We start from the raw sequence: 9,826 nt of genomic DNA on the forward strand, positions 1-9,826 counted from the left end.
GAAAAAGTTTCGAACAAAAAATGTATGGCGAACTTTTAGATTGGTCCAGCGGATGCTGAGCTTCACACAAAAACATTTTGGAAAAATTTTCGTAAAATTAAATTTGCGAGATAATCTTTCGGGAATATCACCAATAAAATAGGGAAAAAGTTTCGAACAAAAAATGTATGGCGCACTTTTTTATTGGTCCAGCGGCTGCTGAGCTTCACACAAAAACATTTTGGAAAAATTTTCGTAAAATTAAATTTGCGAGATAATCTTTCGGGAATATCACCAATAAAATAGGGAAAAAGTTTCGAACAAAAAATGTATGGCGCACTTTTTTATTGGTCCAGCGGCTGCTGAGCTACACAGAAAAACATTTTGGAAAAATTTTCGAAAACTTAAATTTGCGAGATATTCCTTCCGGAATACCACCAATAAAATAGGGAAAAAGTTTCGAACAAAAAATGTATGGCGCACTTTTTGATTGGTCCAGCGGATGCTGAGCTACACACAAAAACATTTTGGAAAAATTTTCGAAAAATTAAATTTGCGATATATTCTTGCCGGAATACCGCCAAAGTTATTAGAAGAAAGTTCTAAACAAAAAATGTATGGCGCACTTTTTGATTGGTCCAGCGGATGCTGAGCTACACAGAAAAACATTTTGGAAAAATTTTCGAAAAATTAAATTTGCGAGATAAGCTTTCGGGAATACCACCAAAAAAATAGTCAAAAAGTTCTGAACAAAAAATGTATAGCGCACTTTTTGATTGGTCTAGCGGATGCTAAGGGACACACAAAAACATTTTCGAAAAATTTTCGAAAAATAAAATTTGCAAGATATTCCTTCCGGAATACCACCAATAAAATAGGGAAAAAGTTTCGAACAAAAAATGTATGTCGCACTTTTTGATTGGTCCAGCGGATGCTGAGCTACACACAAAAACATTTTGGAAAAATTTTCGAAAAATTAAATTTGCGAGATATTCCTTCCGGAATACCGACAATAAAATAGGGAAAAAGTTTCGAACAAAAAATGTATGGCGAACTTTTAGATTGGTCCAGCGGATGCTGAGCTTCACACAAAAACATTTTGGAAAAATTTTCGTAAAATTAAATTTGCGAGATAATCTTTCGGGAATATCACCAATAAAATAGGGAAAAAGTTTCGAACAAAAAATGTATGGCGCACTTTTTTATTGGTCCAGCGGCTGCTGAGCTTCACACAAAAACATTTTGGAAAAATTTTCGTAAAATTAAATTTGCGAGATAATCTTTCGGGAATATCACCAATAAAATAGGGAAAAAGTTTCGAACAAAAAATGTATGGCGCACTTTTTTATTGGTCCAGCGGCTGCTGAGCTACACAGAAAAACATTTTGGAAAAATTTTCGAAAACTTAAATTTGCGAGATATTCCTTCCGGAATACCACCAATAAAATAGGGAAAAAGTTTCGAACAAAAAATGTATGGCGCACTTTTTGATTGGTCCAGCGGATGCTGAGCTACACACAAAAACATTTTGGAAAAATTTTCGAAAAATTAAATTTGCGATATATTCTTGCCGGAATACCGCCAAAGTTATTAGAAGAAAGTTCTAAACAAAAAATGTATGGCGCACTTTTTGATTGGTCCAGCGGATGCTGAGCTACACAGAAAAACATTTTGGAAAAATTTTCGAAAAATTAAATTTGCGAGATAAGCTTTCGGGAATACCACCAAAAAAATAGTCAAAAAGTTCTGAACAAAAAATGTATAGCGCACTTTTTGATTGGTCTAGCGGATGCTAAGGGACACACAAAAACATTTTCGAAAAATTTTCGAAAAATAAAATTTGCAAGATATTCCTTCCGGAATACCACCAATAAAATAGGGAAAAAGTTTCGAACAAAAAATGTATGTCGCACTTTTTGATTGGTCCAGCGGATGCTGAGCTAGACACAAAAACATTTTGGAAAAATTTTCGAAAAATTAAATTTGCGAGATATTCCTTCCGGAATACCGACAATAAAATAGGGAAAAAGTTTCGAACAAAAAATGTATGGCGAACTTTTAGATTGGTCCAGCGGATGCTGAGCTTCACACAAAAACATTTTGGAAAAATTTTCGTAAAATTAAATTTGCGAGATAATCTTTCGGGAATATCACCAATAAAATAGGGAAAAAGTTTCGAACAAAAAATGTATGGCGCACTTTTTTATTGGTCCAGCGGCTGCTGAGCTTCACACAAAAACATTTTGGAAAAATTTTCGTAAAATTAAATTTGCGAGATAATCTTTCGGGAATATCACCAATAAAATAGGGAAAAAGTTTCGAACAAAAAATGTATGGCGCACTTTTTTATTGGTCCAGCGGCTGCTGAGCTACACAGAAAAACATTTTGGAAAAATTTTCGAAAACTTAAATTTGCGAGATAGTCCTTCCGGAATACCACCAATAAAATAGGGAAAAAGTTTCGAACAAAAAATGTATGGCGCACTTTTTGATTGGTCCAGCGGATGCTGAGCTACACACAAAAACATTTTGGAAAAATTATCGAAAAATTAAATTTGCGATATATTCTTGCCGGAATACCGCCAAAGTTATTAGAAGAAAGTTCTAAACAAAAAATGTATGGCGCACTTTTTGATTGGTCCAGCGGATGCTGAGCTACACAAAAAAACATTTTGGAAAAATTTTCGAAAAATTAAATTTGCGAGATAATCTTTCGGGAATACTACCAAAAAAGTAGTCAAAAAGTTCTGAACAAAAAATGTATAGCGCATTTTTTGATTGGTCCAGCGGATGCTGAGCTACACACAAAAACATTTAGGAAAAATTTTCGAAAAATTAAATTTGCGAGATAATCTTTCGGGAATACCACCAAAAAAAAAAAAAGTTCTCAACAAAAAATGTATGGCGCACTTTTTGATTGGTCCAGCAGATGCTGAGCTACACACAAAAACAATTTGGAAAAATTTTTGAAAAATTAAATTTGCGAGATAATCGATCCGGAAAACCGCCAAAGTCATTAGAAGAAAGTTCTGAACAAAAAATGTATGGAGCACTTTTTGATTGGTCCAGCGGATGCTGAGCTACACACAAAAACCATTTGGAAAAATTTTTGAAAAATTAAATTTGCGAGATATTCGCTCCGGAATACCGCCAAAGTCATTAGAAGAAAGTTTTGAACAAAAAATGTATGGCGCACTTTTTGATTGGTCCAGCGGATGCTGAGCTACACACAAAAACAATTTGGAAAAATTTTTGAAAAATTACATTTGCGAGATATTTGCTCCGGAATACAGCCAAAGTCATTAGATGAAAGTTCTGAACAAAAAATGTACAACGCACTTTTTGATTGGTCCAGCGGATGCTGAGCTACACACAAAAACATTTTGGAAAAATTTTCGAAAAATTAAATTTGCGAGATAATCTTTCGGGAATACCACCAATAAAAGAGGGAAAAAGTTTCGAACAAAAAATGTATGGCGCACTTTTTGATTGGTCCAGCGGATGCTGAGCGACACATACAAAAACATTTTGGAAAAATTTTCGAAAAATTAAATTGGCGACATATTCCTTCCGGAATACCGCCAAAGTCTTTAGCAAAAAGTAGCGAACAAAAAATGTATGGCGCACTTTTTGATTGGTCCAGCGGATGCTGAGCTACACTAGAAAAACATTTTGGAAAAATTTTCGAAAAATTAAATTTGCGAGATAATCTTTCGGGAATACCACCAAAAAAATAGTCAAAAAGTTCTAAACAAAAAATGTATAGCGCACTTTTTGATTGGTCCAGCGGATGCTGAGCTACACTAGAAAACAAATTTGGAAAAAATTTAGAAAAATTAAATTTGCGTGATAATCGCTCCGGAATACCGCCAAAGTCATTAGAAGAAAGTTCTGAACAAAAAATGTATGGAGCACTTTTTGATTGGTCCAGCGGATGCTGAGCTACACAGAAAAACATTTTGGAAAAATTTTCGAAAAATTAAATTTGCGAGATAATCTTTCGGGAATACCACCAAAAAAATAGTCAAAAAGTTCTAAACAAAAAATGTATAGCGCACTTTTTGATTGGTCTAGCGGATGCTGAGCTTCACACAAAAACATTTTGGAAAAATTTTCCAAAAATTAAATTTGCGAGATAATCTTTCGGGAATACCACCAATAAAATAGGAAAAAGGTTTCGAACATAAAATATATGACGCACTTTTTGATTGGTCCAGCGGATGCTGAGCTACACTAGAAAACAAATTTGAAAAAAATTTAGAAAAATTAAATTTGCAAGATAATCGCTCCGGAATACCGCCAAAGTCATTAGAAGAAAGTTCTGAACAAAAAATGTATGGAGCACTTTTTGATTGGTCCAGCGGATGCTGAGCTACACACAAAAACCGTTTGGAAAAATTATTGAAAAATTAAATTTGCGAGATATTCGCTCCGGAATACCGCCAAAGTCATTAGAAGAAAGTTTTCAACAAAAAATGTATTTCGCACTTTTTAATTGGTCCAGCGGATGCTGAGCTACACACAAAAACAATTTGGAAAAATTTTTGAAAAATTAGATTTGCGAGATATTCGCTCCGGAATACCGCCAAAGTCATTAGAAGAAAGTTCTGAACAAAAAATGTATAACGCACTTTTTGATTGGTCCAGCGGATGCTGAGTTACACACAAAAACATTTTGGAAAAATTTTCCAAAAATTAAATTTGCGAGATAATCTTTCGGGAATACCACCAATAAAATAGGGAAAAAGTTTCGAACAAAAAATGTATGGCGCACTTTTTGATTGGTCCAGCGGATGCTGAGCTACACAAAAAAACATTTTGGAAAAATTTTCCAAAAATTAAATTTGCGAGATAATCTTTCGGGAATACCACCAAAAAAATAGTCAAAAAGTTCTGAACAAAAAATGTATGGAGCACTTTTTGATTGGTCCAGCGGATGCTGAGCTACACAAAAAAACATTTTGGAAAAATTTTCCAAAAATTAAATTTGCGAGATAATCTTTCGGGAATACCACCAAAAAAATAGTCAAAAAGTTCTGAACAAAAAATGTATAGCGCACTTTTTGATTGGTCTAGCGGATGCTGAGCTTCACACAAAAACATTATGGAAAAATTTTCGAAAAATTAAATTTGCGAGATAATGTTTCGGGAATACCACCAATAAAATAGGGAAAAAGTTTCGAACAAAAAATGTATGGCGCACTTTTTGATTGGTCCAGCGGATGCTGAGCTACACTAGAAAACAAATTTGGAAAAAATTTAGAAAAATTAAATTTGCGAGATAATCGCTCCGGAATACCGCCAAAGTCATTAGAAGAAAGTTATGAACAAAAAATGTATGGAGCACTTTTTGATTGGTCCAGTGGATGCTGAGCTACACACAAAAATAATTTGGAAAAGTTTTCGAAAAATTAAATTTGCGAGATAATCTTTCGGGAATACCACAAAAAAATAGTCAAAAAGTTCTGAACAAAAAATGTATGGCGCACTTTTTGATTGGTCCAGCGGATGCTGAGCTACACTAGAAAACAAATTTGGAAAAAATTTAGAAAAATTAAATTTGTGAGATAATCGCTCCGGAATACCGGCAAAGTCATTAGAAGAAAGTTCTGAACAAAAAATGTATGGAGCACTTTTTGATTGGTCCAGCGGATGCTGAGCTACACAGAAAAACATTTTGGAAAAATTTTCGAAAAATTAAATTTGCGAGATAATCTTTCGGGAATACCACCAATAAAATAGGGAAAAAGTTTCGAACATAAAATGTATGACGCACTTTTTGGTTGGTCCAGCGGATGCTGAGCTACACACAAAAACAATTTGGAAAAATTTTTGAAAAATTAAGTTTGCGAGATATTCTCTCCGGAATACCGCCAAAGTCATTAGAAGAAAGTTTTGAACAAAAAATGTATGGCGCACTTTTTGATTGGTCCAGCGGATGCTGAGCGACACATACAAAAACATTTTGGAAAAATTTTCGAAAAATTAAATTTGCGAGATATTCGCTCCGGAATACCGCCAAAGTCTTTAGCAAAAAGTAGCGAACAAAAAATGTATGGCGCACTTTTTGATTGGTCCAGCGGATGCTGAGCTACACTAGAAAACAAATTTGGAAAAAATTTAGAAAAATTAAATTTGCGAGATAATCGCTCCCGAATACCGCCAAAGTCATTAGAAGAAAGTTATGAACAAAAAATGTATGGAGCACTTTTTGATTGGTCCAGTGGATGCTGAGCTACACACAAAAACAATTTGGAAAAGTTTTCGAAAATAAAATTTGCGAGATAATCTTTCGGGAATACCACAAAAAAAATTGTCAAAAAGTTCTGAACAAAAAATGTATGGCGCACTTTTTGATTGGTCCAGCGGATGCTGAGCTACACTAGAAAACACATTTGGAAAAAATTTAGAAAAATTAAATTTGCGAGATAATCTTTCGGGAATACCACCAATAAAATAGGGAAAAAGTTTCGAACATAAAATATATGACGCACTTTTTGATTGGTCCAGCGGATGCTGAGCTACACACAAAAACATTTTGGAAAAATTTTCGAAAAATTAAATTTGCGAGATATTCCTTCCGGAATACCGACAATAAAATAGGGAAAAAGTTTCGAACAAAAAATGTATAGCGCACTTTTAGATTGGTCCAGCGGATGCTGAGTTACACACAAAAACATTTTGGAAAAATTTTCCAAAAATTAAATTTGCGAGATAATCTTTCGGGAATACCACCAATAAAATAGGGAAAAAGTTTCGAACAAAAAATGTATGGCGCACTTTTTGATTGGTCCAGCGGATGCTGAGCTACACAAAAAAACATTTTGGAAAAATTTTCCAAAAATTAAATTTGCGAGATAATCTTTCGGGAATACCACCAAAAAAATAGTCAAAAAGTTCTGAACAAAAAATGTATGGAGCACTTTTTGATTGGTCCAGCGGATGCTGAGCTACACAAAAAAACATTTTGGAAAAATTTTCCAAAAATTAAATTTGCGAGATAATCTTTCGGGAATACCACCAAAAAAATAGTCAAAAAGTTCTGAACAAAAAATGTATAGCGCACTTTTTGATTGGTCTAGCGGATGCTGAGCTTCACACAAAAACATTATGGAAAAATTTTCGAAAAATTAAATTTGCGAGATAATGTTTCGGGAATACCACCAATAAAATAGGGAAAAAGTTTCGAACAAAAAATGTATGGCGCACTTTTTGATTGGTCCAGCGGATGCTGAGCTACACTAGAAAACAAATTTGGAAAAAATTTAGAAAAATTAAATTTGTGAGATAATCGCTCCGGAATACCGGCAAAGTCATTAGAAGAAAGTTCTGAACAAAAAATGTATGGAGCACTTTTTGATTGGTCCAGCGGATGCTGAGCTACACAGAAAAACATTTTGGAAAAATTTTCGAAAAATTAAATTTGCGAGATAATCTTTCGGGAATACCACCAATAAAATAGGGAAAAAGTTTCGAACATAAAATGTATGACGCACTTTTTGGTTGGTCCAGCGGATGCTGAGCTACACACAAAAACAATTTGGAAAAATTTTTGAAAAATTAAGTTTGCGAGATATTCTCTCCGGAATACCGCCAAAGTCATTAGAAGAAAGTTTTGAACAAAAAATGTATGGCGCACTTTTTGATTGGTCCAGCGGATGCTGAGCGACACATACAAAAACATTTTGGAAAAATTTTCGAAAAATTAAATTTGCGAGATATTCGCTCCGGAATACCGCCAAAGTCTTTAGCAAAAAGTAGCGAACAAAAAATGTATGGCGCACTTTTTGATTGGTCCAGCGGATGCTGAGCTACACTAGAAAACAAATTTGGAAAAAATTTAGAAAAATTAAATTTGCGAGATAATCGCTCCGGAATACCGCCAAAGTCATTAGAAGAAAGTTATGAACAAAAAATGTATGGAGCACTTTTTGATTGGTCCAGTGGATGCTGAGCTACACACAAAAACAATTTGGAAAAGTTTTCGAAAATAAAATTTGCGAGATAATTTTTCGGGAATACCACAAAAAAAATTGTCAAAAAGTTCTGAACAAAAAATGTATGGCGCACTTTTTGATTGGTCCAGCGGATGCTGAGCTACACTAGAAAACACATTTGGAAAAAATTTAGAAAAATTAAATTTGCGAGATAATCTTTCGGGAATACCACCAATAAAATAGGGAAAAAGTTTCGAACATAAAATATATGACGCACTTTTTGATTGGTCCAGCGGATGCTGAGCTACACACAAAAACATTTTGGAAAAATTTTCGAAAAATTAAATTTGCGAGATATTCCTTCCGGAATACCGACAATAAAATAGGGAAAAAGTTTCGAACAAAAAATGTATAGCGCACTTTTAGATTGGTCCAGCGGATGCTGAGCGACACATACAAAAACATTTTGGAAAAATTTTCGAAAAATTAAATTTACGAGATATTCCTTCCGGAATACCGACAATAAAATAGGGAAAAAGTTTCGAACAAAAAATGTATGGCGCACTTTTAGATTGGTCCAGCGGATGCTGAGCGACACATACAAAAACATTTTGGAAAAATTTTCGAAAAATTAAATTTGCGAGATATTCGCTCCGGAATACCGCCAAAGTCTTTAGCAAAAAGTAGCGAACAAAAAATATATGGCGCACTTTTTGATTGGTCCAGCGGATGCTGAGCTACACAGAAAAACATTTTGGAAAAATTTTCCAAAAATTAAATTTGCGAGATAATCTTTCGGGAATACCACCAAAAAAATAGTCAAAAAGTTCTAAACAAAAAATGTATAGCGCACTTTTTGATTGGTCTAGCGGATGCTGAGCTTCACACAAAAACATTTTGGAAAAATTTTCAAAAAATTAAATTTGCGAGATAATGTTTCGGGAATACCACCAATAAAATAGGGAAAAAGTTTCGAACAAAAAATGTATGGCGCACTTTTTGATTGGTCCAGCGGATGCTGAGCTACACAAAAAAACATTTTGGAAAAATTTTTGAAAAATTAAATTTGCTAGATATTTCTGCCGGAATACAGCCAAAGTCTTTAGCAAAAAGTAGCGAACAAAAAATGTATGGCGCACTTTTTGGTTGGTCCAGCGGATGCTGAGCTACACACAAAAACAATTTGGAAAAATTTTTGAAAAATTAAGTTTGCGACATATTCCTTCCGGAATACCGCCAAAGTCTTTAGCAAAAAGTAGCGAACAAAAAATGTATGGCGCACTTTTTGATTGGTCCAGTGGATGCTGAGCGACACATACAAAAACATTTTGGAAAAATTTTCGAAAAATTAAATTTGCGACATATTCCTTCCGGAATACCGCCAAAGTCTTTAGCAAAAAGTAGCGAACAAAAAATGTATGGCGCACTTTTTGATTGGTCCAGTGGATGCTGAGCTACACTAGAAAACAAATTTGAAAAAAATTTAGAAAAATTAAATTTGCGAGATAATCGCTCCGGAATACCGCCAAAGTCATTAGAAGAAAGTTCTGAACAAAAAATGTATGGAGCACTTTTTGATTGGTTTAGCGGATGCTGAGCTACACACAAAAACCGTTTGGAAAAATTTTTGAAAAATTAAATTTGCGAGATATTCGCTCCGGAATACCGCCAAAGTCATTAGAAGAAAGTTCTGAACAAAAAATGTATAACGCACTTTTTGATTGGTCCAGCGGATGCTGAGTTACACACAAAAACATTTTGGAAAAATTTTCCAAAAATTAAATTTGCGAGATAATCTTTCGGGAATACCACCAATAAAATAGGGAAAAAGTTTCGAACAAAAAATGTATGGCGCACTTTTTGATTGGTCCAGCGGATGCTGAGCTACACACAAAAACAATTTGGAAAAG

The sequence above is a fragment of the Leptopilina boulardi genome, unplaced genomic scaffold (assembly GCF_019393585.1).
Source record: "Leptopilina boulardi isolate dan_hultmark-lab unplaced genomic scaffold, ZJU_Lbou_2.1 LbouV2_123, whole genome shotgun sequence".
NCBI classification, from domain to species: Eukaryota; Metazoa; Arthropoda; class Insecta; order Hymenoptera; family Figitidae; genus Leptopilina; species Leptopilina boulardi.